Raw genomic sequence first — 12,081 nt, forward strand, 5'->3', positions numbered from 1 at the left:
CTGTATGTACATGTGCTCAGACTCTGTTATTTTCTCCATAATAGAATGGACTTCCAGTCCTGCAGTATGGACATCAAAACCCAAAACCTGCTTGGGCTGAAACTCATTCGTCCCTTGGGAGACTCAGCTGAGACTACGTGATTTATTTTTGAAGAATGGAAGTCTGCCTTTTTTTGAAAACCAATTGTCAGGCTTGAAGTAAGATGATTAAATCAAAAGCTAAGCACTTTCTGCAGCCCCAGATGTACCCTGTCAAAATTGTAGTACTGCACAGTACAAAACAGCCTGGCTATTTTATTAAAGAAGGAAAAGTAAACCCTGTTTTCTCCTCAAGCTTAAGAGCTATATTTAAAGAGTAGTGCGGCCACATAGCTATTTGCTATTACTGTGCTTCATGCAATTGCCTTATTGTTTGTACTGAAAAAATGGGAGAAACTGAAAGGAATTTGCCCAGACAGGTGAAATCTTCTTAGCAAAGAAGGCAGAAATGAATTCAGCTGCTAGAAGGATGACAGCCTAGGATGCTCCTGCTGTGGAAACGGTTCAGACAGAGGAGATGATTCAGGCAGAGCCATAATGTGTTGGGTTTGCAGTTTCTGGAGGCCTCTTCTATTTGCAGCAGCTGTTCACCTTGATTGTCTGTGCTCTGGCTCACTGCAGCAATTCTGATTTAACAGAGCACCACCACAAGCAAAGAAGGTAGTGGGATGATGCTTATTTCCCTGTCCGTTGCAGTCTGCTACCATAACATCTTCCAGCTCTGTCTGTGATTAAAGCCAGTGACCAATCCAGACAGCATCAGTGATGTTTCTGTGTCTTCTGCACTTGGTGTGACCTCTCTTTAATTCTCCTTCACAAATACACAGAGCTAATGGCCACAAGCCTGATCTTTGAATATTTGGCAAAACACAAGTTTAAAAACAAGGTTATACATATATATATATATATGTATATGATTAAAGAAGCTCAGTTAATGTCCTTATGTCATCATCTTGCCCTACAGTTCCCCATTGCCCATGGGCTGAGACACACTCTAGCTTCACAGTAGAGATAGTCAAACTCTCTTGAAATGCTGATACAAGTGTCACTGCATCTGTTTCTACTCATCAAGTTCATCAGATACAGGAGTGATCTTTGCCTCTGCCTGGATACATGAACACTGCTACTAACTACCAAGAAAAAAATGGACAAAATTTACTATCAGGCAAGAAATGTTTTAATGTGGAAGGGGGTGGCAGAATGTGTTTCCAAAACAGCATAGTTCTACTCTTCAGTTTAGCATCCCTTAGTTAAGATCTTTATTTTTCAATTTTTAAGAGTCATTGCACATTTTGTATTTTGTACCTCAGCAAAATTCTGTTACCTAGTTAACTGGGTTTGAGTGTTGCTTGTGTGAGTGACAGCTTCTCCGACTCTTCTTTCTTACCTTCTTTGACTTCACAACCTAACTGTTTCCTTCTGCTTTCTCCCCCTTCCCCACCAGTACCCAAGGAAGAAATTGTGTTTAAAGATTCAGAAGTACTGCTCACAGCAGGATGTTGTGCTATATAGCCCTGAAAATCTGCAAGATGTATTTTCCTCTTCTGTTTTTAAAGAATGAGTTATTGCTACATTCAGAATTTCAGCTAGTTGTCATTAATGATTGATATGTTTTTTCCTAACTTTTTTCCCCTAACTTAAAATTAGAAATTAATGACTGTTTTTCTGAAATTAAACATTATGCTATAGACAGAAATCTCTCAGGTAACTAGTGATATGCTCCATTGAGACAGCAACTGATTTGGAAGGATAATGTCTTTGAAAAAAACCAAAACAGTGAATATTACTGTCTAATACCTGGTTTTCCTCATTCATATTTTTCTGGTACTTTTATATTAAAACCAGATGAAGTTTCAGTCTATCTATGCACCCTGTTTTTGCTTTTGTTCTGCTGTAGTGATTCAGTACTTTGAAGTGACTAAAATGACTAAACATGATCACAGAATCATAGAGCAACTTGGATTGGAAGGGACCTTAAGGATCATTCATTCCCAACCTCCTGCCGTGGGCAGGGCTGCCCCCCACCAGCTCAGGCTGCCCAGGGCCCCATCCAACTCGGCCTTGAATACCTCCAGGGATGGGGCATCCACAGCTTCTCCAGGCAGCCTGTGCCAGTGCCTCACTGCCCTCTGAGTAAAGAATTTCTTCTTAACATCTAACCTAAATCTCCTCTCTTTTAGTTTGAAGACATTCCCCCTTGTCCTATCACTTTCAGACCATGTAAAATGTCGCTCTCCCTTCTTCTTATAAGCTCTCTTCAAGGTCTGGAAGGCCGCAATGAGCTCTTCCTGGAGCCTTCTTTAAAATCTGATCTGCTTGTTTCTTAGATATAGTTATAAATAACAAGAGATGTGTAACTTTAGCCTAGGAAGCTGCCAGTAGAGCCAGTAAATAGTTTCAGTACAAGATCAAGGATGAAGCTAAAGAACGGGAAACTTGTTAGATGAGAGTAGGGAAATGAAACAAAAGTGCACTAAAAAGAGATCATTAAGGAGTGCCATCATGGTCAATGTGCACTCTGTGTGAGTTTGTGTTTGCCACTCCGCAACCTTTAGAAATGTTAACTAGCAAGTAAAGCTGGTTTCCATTTTAGCATTTGTTTCTCCTGATGGTGTTATCTGTTATAGGTCAAACAGCTACGGTGGATGACAGCTTAATAGGTCATCTTAAACGAAATATACACACAGAGCCACTGATTAAAGATCACATAAGTAAGTGAAGATGAGACATTTAGTTTTTAGGTAGCTACAAAGGATTGAGAATTCCACAACGAATGTCAAATTCTGTCACAATATCGTGTACAGACAGCTCAGGCTGTTGTTCACTAGGGACTGTGTAACTGCTTTACTGAAGAGCACAATTCATTTTCCAGAAAAAGCTTCCACTTTAGGAAAGCTCCCATTCTTTGCTTTTACTTAGGGATCTGGAGAGCCCACTACATAACGGCAGCTGCAGCCAGAGGCAGACTAGTCTTAAGCCTTCTTTACTTGTCTTTCCTTAATAATTATATCCCAAAATAGGTCTTTTTAGGAGAAATCTACCTTTAGAGAAGGTTCAAAATACCACTGACTTTTGTGCCTAAATCTAACAGAGGCACCTTAGTCTGCTCATCTTGCTTCTTTGTCATCAGTCTTGGAGTAACTGGCTTGTCCTAGTGAAAAGAGCCTTATCCAGTTTCCTCAGGAGAAAGCTTAGTATCTGTAGGTCAGTGTAGAAATTTGAAATGTGATCAGAAAATTTAAGCCTGAACCAAGCATACCTAAACAGGAAAAGATGTCTGTACTGCTGAGGGATCCCTGCTCCCCAGCTCAAGAGGGAGTGTGGCCTGTGCCCACACATTAATCTCCATTTAGAGCAGTGGGGGCAGCTGTGCCCACACTGCATCACACCTAAAACAGGTGTGATGTTATTGCTATTTTAGAGGTTTTATGGTTCAAAATAGCTGAATTTGTGTGAGGAATTACCCCCCCCAAATGGTAGATATAATAACATAATTCCAAGGGGGAGATAGGTTGCATTGTCCGTGGATTTGGCATGGGGGATTGTGAGCCCTAGAGGACAGAGAAGAGTAGACTAGAGAAAACAGTGTAGGGCAGAAAGATCTGGGTATGGTCTCAGCTATTTTACTTATTTGAAATGGTCTCCTCAGCAGATCACTTCCAGATCCACACCTGACTATTTTCTTGGAGGACACTGCTGATTTTGCTCCAAAGCCACGTGCAGGAACAAACTAGCATTGATGCAGTTTGGATGATCAGGAGGAATAGACTTGAGAACAAGTGAAGGAAGTGACAGTGTAGGCATACCCATAGATCCTCACTCATAATAGAAAGTAGTTCCTTATTCTAAACATAAACATTGACTAAAAAAGCACCCTCAAAAACAAAAAAATCCCACAATGTTAATAGAAAAAACACACACACGACCACCCTGGTCTAGATGAAAGGAAATACACATTTCATCATTTCCAAAACATCAGGGGCCTTTTTTTTGCCACCGGCAACTGTCAGTCTTCAGGTAATTTCATAATATGTCCCACAGTACAGTCCTTGAGAGGAGTGAGAGTTGGCTGGAAGAAAAAAATTAAAAGCCTTCAGTAAAAGACAGAGTGAGAAAGCTTAATTTATAGCCTTAGTGTAAAAATTCTTTGTGCAGAGGAGATGGTAATGATGCCATTACATTGGGCAGGCCCAATACAGAGTACTGTTTACGAAGATACAAGTGTTAGTGAGGACAGAATATAAGTCATTTCCCTAGGAAAGAAATAAGCAGCCTTAAATGCAGCTTTTACGAAGACCAAAATGATATTAGACTTCTAAAGAGTGAATTTCCTGTTTTCTTGAGTGGATAATTATGTTATTTGCTTGTTTTATCTGGTATGTTTGGATTTTTTCAGTGTCACTGAAAAACATCACTGTCACCATCTGCTCCTGGCTACCCTCCCCAGGTGGCCCTGGTTCATCCCCTCACCATGCCTGGGTTGTCAGTCGGCCCCATCACCTGTGTGCGGCTCTGTCTGCCCTGCTCAGACCCCACGGGCTGTGCCTGTCCATGAGGCAGTGCCCATGCTGGGGTCACTTTGGCTCCCCAAATTCCTCGCCTGGCAGAGAAGCCTCTCGCTTTTCCTCACATGTCCAGACACAGGATGTGAATGGTCATGTTGCAGTCCTTCAAAAACAATCTGCCGGTTACATCATCTGGACATGAATAAATTCTGTGATGTAGTTGACGTATGTTGGCATGTACACCTCTGACCATTCAGTCCTTCCTGATCTGTTTGCACGCTTGGTTGTTCATGCCTAAGAGTGTTCCTGATACTTATTCTGTTGAGATACATTTCTTAAAACAACCTTGAAGTCTAACTGAATTGTTCAACTTATTTGCATTTTCCCTCAAGATGGTATCACCTGCACACTCACAAAGTGAGTGAACTATACTGAACTATTAATTAAAGCATTAAATGACACCCAGGAGAGTCTCCTGCACAACATGCATCTGGATGGTAGTTGTAATAATGACATAAGACATATTTTCTAATTAAAGTTTTCCAGCCAATGGTACTCACTCCTTCTAATATTTTCACCTAAACCACATTTATGGCTTTGCGTCTGTGGCAGTGTGAGAAGCTTGTCCTGTAGCTACCAGGATTTCATATAACGCCTCCTGGAGGGAAATACTACAACTGACCAAGATGTATCTCTGAACAATACTGCATGTGGTCCAAATCTGCTTATGTTCTCTAGTGGACGAGACAGACCACAGACTGAAATCTCTCCCAGAGATCATATTTTGATAGTAAACTTCTCTGTTTGATACGAGTCCTCTCCATTTCAATTTTATCTCTTTTGATTTCAAGAATACCCATTTCTATTCCATGGCTCAGAGCCATAGGCACCATAGTGAGCTAGGAAATTTGTACTCTGTGGGGTCCTTCATCACAACCTAATAGAGTAGCTTGGCTAAGCCATGCTGATCTTTCATAATCTAACACAAATCTAAGGATAAGATAATAAGTGCAGATAGTTAACATTTTCCAACGTGAAACTTCATAGGTAATCTTATGCATATTACAAATGAAATGAAGAGATTTAATGCTATTAAATCAACAGTGTTTTTGCAAAATGAAAAGATAGGAATGCTTTCCTTTTCTTCCATTGGAAGGATAAACTCTTCTCCAGCAAAGGATCTAGTTATGGCCCAATTCTATGTATGTACAGACTAAGGAATATTGTTATGATGCAAAGAAATCATCTGCATGTACAGCTGGAAAATGTTTGTTTTTTACATACTGCATTAACTCTGCTGCAAGTGTTCTACACATTGGTTTCGCAAACGGAGGAAAAACAAGAGCTGTGGTAATTACTGCTGCCCACTTAGAAAGTTTTTCAGTCAGGGCAGTGTCAAAGCATTTCATTATGAATGCAATCAGTAGCAATCCATGAATTCAAAAGACCAGGAAGCTCAGGCAGCTGAGGACAAGGAGAACATGGCCTGCCTGAAATCTAGCTGCTGTCAGATAAAGGAATATGGTGAGACTGGAAAGAAGAGAGAAAGTGCAATGTGATGTTGAAGTCATGCTACTCTGCTGATCCTGAGTGATTCACCGAGCATTGTGTCCTCCTTAAGAAGTAGGAATTAATAAGCAGAGATCTTTTGGCATTTCTGTCCATGAAAAGGCCCAAGCCAACTCTTCTACTCTCATCATTGTGCTGCTATAGCAGCTAACTACAGACAGCAATACGAAGTCAGTGTTACTGTGGGCAAAAGGAGTGAAATTTAATTTAAATAAACTTTTATTCCCAGAGAAGAGGCTTCTGACTGTTATCTGTTTGCCCAGAATTGTTACTGCAGACTTGATTACGCATTACAAGTACAGTAGTTAAAGCTCATAAATTCTGTTTTGAAAGTCAAAAGTTTCTAAAATTTGTTATAGTTGTGTTTGTGATTTATAGGTGCAGAGATGGGAAGTTTTCATCAACCCGGGGGAAACTGCCAAATGCAACCACACTTCAGTAGGCACAAAGTACCCCTTGGAGGAATTCCTGGTTTTGCTTTCTCATAAAACATCCATCAAATTGTAATCACCTCTTACTGCTGCACAAGCAAGCAGTAGCTTTTCTGAGTTAGGTAAGCTAGTTCAATCCTTCTCACTTAGTCGGTCCTAAATTTACGTAACGGATCTTACCTTTCTGTGACTCTCTTAGTTCTTATTTCTGCTTTATTTTCCTATTTCTCCTGCAGGTCAGAGCCCTAAAGTTCCTTCATTAATTGCTGTAAAGTTTTGCTCCTTCACATGGGTTTGATGTTGGCCTCCATGAGGTTGGTATGTGTGTTTGCATTGATATGCATATATTTAACATATATTACACATATATATTCACAAACTGGTAGATAGATCACCTTTGCCCCTGTTTGCACCTCACAGTGATAATCTTGAGAGAATAAGCTACGTATACAATGCAACATTCCCTGTGGTGTGGAATGACTTTTCAGTTGTTTGGCACCTAAGGCATAATTGCTGTGACTGCTAGTGGGCCAGCCGACTTGCTACTTTGTGTTTGAATGCTTTGCCATCAAATCTTTGTATCTTCCACCACTGGCTGAAAAAAACAGTTCAAAGCCTGACATGGTCACACTGTCACTGAACGCAGGGGAATAATAGTTTCTTACAGAACGCAGTGATTCAGGCTCCGAAAGGCAACAGATCATTTCTAGGGAATAATAATCAAAATTCTAATTAAGTTGTCCACTTCTTCACTGTGGTAAACCACATCTTCAGCTTGGGGCTGCTTGCCCCTCAAAACAAAATTTTCAAAGTTCATCTTGCATTCTGACTATTAAAAATGGTGCTTAGACATATTTAACGAGGCTATTTGCTGGCATTCTGATGTGGTTTTTCTAAAGACAAAATCACAGCTAGTCGGTAACAGAAATTTTCTCATTTGTCAATGAAGCTAGTGCATGGGAGACTTTTGGTTGGGTCTTTTATGGTGCTGAGCTGCTGATACGTCATGATAGAACAAACCATACTTGCTACATAAAGCTGGCTATCCAGTCTTCAGTCTCAGGTTCCATGCCTCTTTCCTGATAGAAAAGCTGCAAATGCATTCTTAGAGGTGCACAGCCATAAGAATCAAACCCAGTTTTATAGCTTTTCCACGTCTGAGTAAGCCTCCCAAATTATAATACCATCCCACTATAGGGACCATCTTCACTATGGGCAAGGGGAACTCAAAAGTAATTTATTGTTTCTTAGGATGCCTCTGCCTGTGTGGTTTTTCTTATATTCCCACAAGCATCTTCTTCCTCCAGGAACTGAAGGAAAACAGAACAAGGAGAAAGTGTGAAGGAGATGACCACCAATTCCCTTCTATTGCTAAATTATTACTTAATAAAAAGAAGCATTATGAAAGTAACAAAATTAAGTATATATCACACACATTCCTAAAATTTTCTGAAACATTAGCTGATTTTAATTAAAATGTAAGGTGTGTGTACTGAAGGACTTGCCCATCTGCCAGGAGTGGCTGCCTTGTTCCACCTTTCTCACCATGGACATCCAACGTCAACTGGAAAAAATACTTTTTTTTGTTCTTGTATTGAAACTCTGACAACTGGAGACTTTATGGCAGTTGGAAACATAATGTAGTAGCAGAGGGCAACGTTGTGCCTCACATGTATAATTAGTTTGCAAAAAAAAAAAAAAAAAAATAGAACCAGCAGACACGTTTTTGGTAGAATCACTTCATACAATAGCTGCAGAATAATGTATAACATTGACTGATCCTTCTTGCTAAACACCATGACAAAGTAAATCAGCATTTGTATAAAAATGCCATAACAGTTGAAGCTTGAATTAGAGAGTCTGTAACCTTTGTTTGTGATCATAAATTATGGAGTAATCCTGCAGGGAAAAATGTGACATTAAAAAATGCATTAAAACCAACAGATACGACCCATCAAATAGTAAAAAATGTATTGTATTATTACTATGTATCTAACATTACTCACTTAGGATGCTATAGTATACTTCCAACAGTTTCTACAGTTATCTCACAGGTTAAATGGGCACCCACAGATGGATTCTGGTCACCTGACCCACAGATTGTCATTTAAAAGACAAAGGTAAAAAAATATTTTCAGTTAATAAAATCAGTGTCCCTTTCGTTCTGAAGCTACAAAGATTTCTTCACTGTTTCTGGGTGAAGGGTTAATACTTGGGTCAAGGCACAGAATCTCCCAGGACATATGGCTTTTTCAAATGAATAAGTTAAAGAAAATTAGGGAAGAAAAAAAAAGTGCTACTCTTTCAAATCCAATATCCTCAGCTGTAACTTCTAACAGCTGTGCATCAGTACGTTATAAGAGGTCTAAGTTTTAATCACTTGTGGCTTCTTAAACACTCAAATGGTGATATATCACCCTCAGATGTGCACTTGGCACAAAAATCTGTGAGCATTTGAGAGATGTCATGTGCAGTATGAGCCCTTTTTGTCCATAACGCATCTCAAGAAGAATCTCAGTACTGAAAAGTCACTCTGCAAGCAGTGAGTGCCTCCTGCCTGAGTTTGTTCTGTTAGCCCTTTTGTTTACTGTCTGGATGAAAAAATAGGTAATTGGGAGCCTATGGAGGGGAAGGAAGGATGTAAGGAGGAAGCCTAGATGTGCATATTTGCAGGTTTGACTGAAGAGCTTTAGAAGAAAAACTTGTGGGAAAAAACTAAAGCAGCAGAAGCCCAACTATTCTTTCCTTAAGAAAGCAGAATTTCTGACTTACCTAAGGATCTTTTTTTTTTTGCTATTGTATTAAAATTTCCAAATGACTTGCAGCTGATTGCCATTTTAGCCCCTTCTTTGTCTCTACAAGCAGCCTTCACAATTAAATTGAAGAAACTTTCAAATATTTATGACAAAGTGATTCTGCCAGACCTAGCAAATCATATCAAAGAAAGAAGACACGATCCTGCCTGTGAACGGTAACTGTGAAGAGGCAGAGGTAGGGGTACCATTATGCTTACAGCACCTCAAAACAAGCAATGCAGTGTTCAGACAGTACCGTTCCCAGGAGTTACTAATGCTTTGAGGAGCGCTGTTGATCAGTCACTTCAATGTTCATCTCTTATCTGCAGGAGCTCCCTGATTCCTAACTCCCTTTCAGCTCAACACTGCAGAAAAGTCAGTGTCTGGTGTCAGCACACAGCAGCACCTGTTTGTGAAAAAATATAATCCTTGCAAAATATTTGCCTCTTGTGTCAATAGATCTTAACCTTTAGAGGTTTAGAAATTAACATTTAATTGATATTCTCTCCTGTCCTCAACAACAAGAGAAGTGATGGATGGACATAAGTTTTTGGAAGATGAATTCAAACAGAGGTGTAAACACAGTGAGCACCTGTTTGGAGCAGAAGCCAGTGTTAGGCACACTGAAGGGCATGTGGGATCCTCTTTCTCTTCTTTGACTACTGCAACCTATCTCCAAGCTAAGGTCCCTAAAATATATGGCCAAGTTCAGTGTTGTAAATCTCTCCTGTCTTTCCTCACCATTGCTGGCAGACCTCTGTGGCTTGAAAACTGGAATCACAAGTCCTGTGCTTGGCCATTCTCAAGTTGGTATGCGTGCTCATGCAGTAGTGTATACATATGTATGTACAAGAATGCAGTTAAATACACGAACGACTTAACTTTTCAGAAGGGAAAGAAACAGAATCAGTGAAGAGCTACAGAGTCTACACTAATATATGCTTTTTTTTTCAGAGTAAAACTTGGAAGTTTAGCTCACATTGTGGATTCAAGTACAGGTCTGTCATATTTAGCAGCTATACAGCTGATACTCACTCATATTTTCCCTTATTTTATGGGAATAAGGGAGTGTTTTCTCCATGTATATGCAACTTTTCTTTTAAATAACTTCTCATTTCTATTTTCCTCATGTAAACATCTGCTGGGTTACTATTCCAAGAACAAAATAGCTAATAGTTGAAAGCATAAATGCATGTGAAATGATACTAACAAAGCAAAGAAATATGATCTCCTAAAGTTGATTTTCATAATGTGCAGAAAGCCGAGGGTCGCCCAGTGCCATCAAGCATCCAACTATTACAGTGACTGTATAGAATTAATAATCTCTCAAACAAAAGCCTGCCAAATTAAGCTATACAAATTGTACCGATTGTGCAGGTTTCTATCGCTTAAGTAATTGCAAGGCTGAGAAATATCACTTGTTTAGTTTGAGGTGACCTTGTTTTGTCAGCATCCACAAGTGGAATTAAGATGAAAACAGATGTGTGTTCACTTGTTAACATTATAAACTGAAAGGATTCAAAGCCTGCTTGGATTTTCAGATGTGAGCACCAGCATCCACAGTCAGTCAGCATACCCCATTGCATGTGCACAGCATACACATATCTATGCTGTATAGATAGCACCAGCAAAAATTAAGCTAAGGAAAAGCAAACTCAAAGAGATGCCGCCACACGAAATCTCATCTACATTCAGGTTAATAAAACAAGTAAACACATTTACAAGGCTGGTATGATCTAGGAAGGTTTTCATTCCTCAATCCAACTTTAGGATAAAGCAGAAGCGGTGTCCTGCTCTGTCTGAAGCCCCAATATTTCAAGTTCTCCAGCAGCAGCACCAGAGAAGCTAATTAACGAAAACCAAAGGATGATGGAAAGAAGCCAGATAAGCCATAAACCTCTCCAGATATAAGCACACAGCAAGCAAGATAATGAAAAGTTAGCAGGATTTACCGTTTTAATTATCCAAGTGGGTGTTTTGTTTGGGTTGGAGTTTTTGTGGGAGCGCCGGGAGCTGTTTCCCCGAGGACCGGTCTGTACGCGTCCACGCTGCGGAGCGCAAAGCAGCAGCCACGGCTCCCCCTCCAAAAAAAAAAAAAGGAAAATTAAAAAAAAAAAAAGATAAGAGAAAAAAATAAAACCCGCTAGGAGGGGAAGGAAGGGGAGGCACCCGCCGGCCGGGCAAACTCCGCCGGCTTTGCTCCCGCAGGGAGGTGGCGGCGGTGGCGGCTGCGGCTCCGCGCAACTTGCGCGCCGGGCGGAGCGGAGGGGTGGGCACCAGAGGCGGCGCGGAGCGTCTCCACCGCGGCCCCCGGGGGCTGCCCACGGGCTGAGCCGGACACGGCGAGCGTCCCCGCGTGGGCCCCGGGTATCCGGCGCTGGGTGGAAGAGATGCTGCGTGTTCGCCGTCTTTTCAGACTCCGCCGTCTTTTCAGTCTCCGCCTTGTGCCGAAGCAGTGGGTGGGAAGTCTGTATCAATCTCTCATCTGCCGCGGGATTTTGGATCCTCCGAAGTGCTGCTGTCCTCCTCCCAGATATTATGACCAGGCTGTGTGTGATGCGGTGCTGAGGTGGAGTGTGTGCTCGGCTCCCTGCAGCGGCTGCATACCATCTGGCAAAGTGGCGTGTCTGGACCAGGAGATCTGGAAGTGGCCAGTACTTTGCCACTCCTCAGCATGACCCGAGGTACCCAGCTGCTATCCCTGGGCTGAGTCCCGTGCCCTGCAGCACCTACCAGCAGTTG

General features: G+C 41.1%; 1 protein-coding gene across 1 annotated transcript in view; it reads right to left on the bottom strand.

The window, feature by feature from the left end:
* The window catches only part of HTR1F (5-hydroxytryptamine receptor 1F), a 114,712-nt gene extending 103,297 nt beyond the window's left edge, over positions 1 to 11,415 (bottom strand). Inside the window, exon 1 of the mRNA XM_021402721.1 lies at positions 11,292 to 11,415. The gene's annotated coding sequence lies outside the window, so the exon portion shown is untranslated. The remainder of the gene's footprint in view (positions 1 to 11,291) is intronic.

Source organism: Numida meleagris, chromosome 1 (genome assembly GCF_002078875.1).
Source record: "Numida meleagris isolate 19003 breed g44 Domestic line chromosome 1, NumMel1.0, whole genome shotgun sequence".
Taxonomy (NCBI): domain Eukaryota; kingdom Metazoa; phylum Chordata; class Aves; order Galliformes; family Numididae; genus Numida; species Numida meleagris.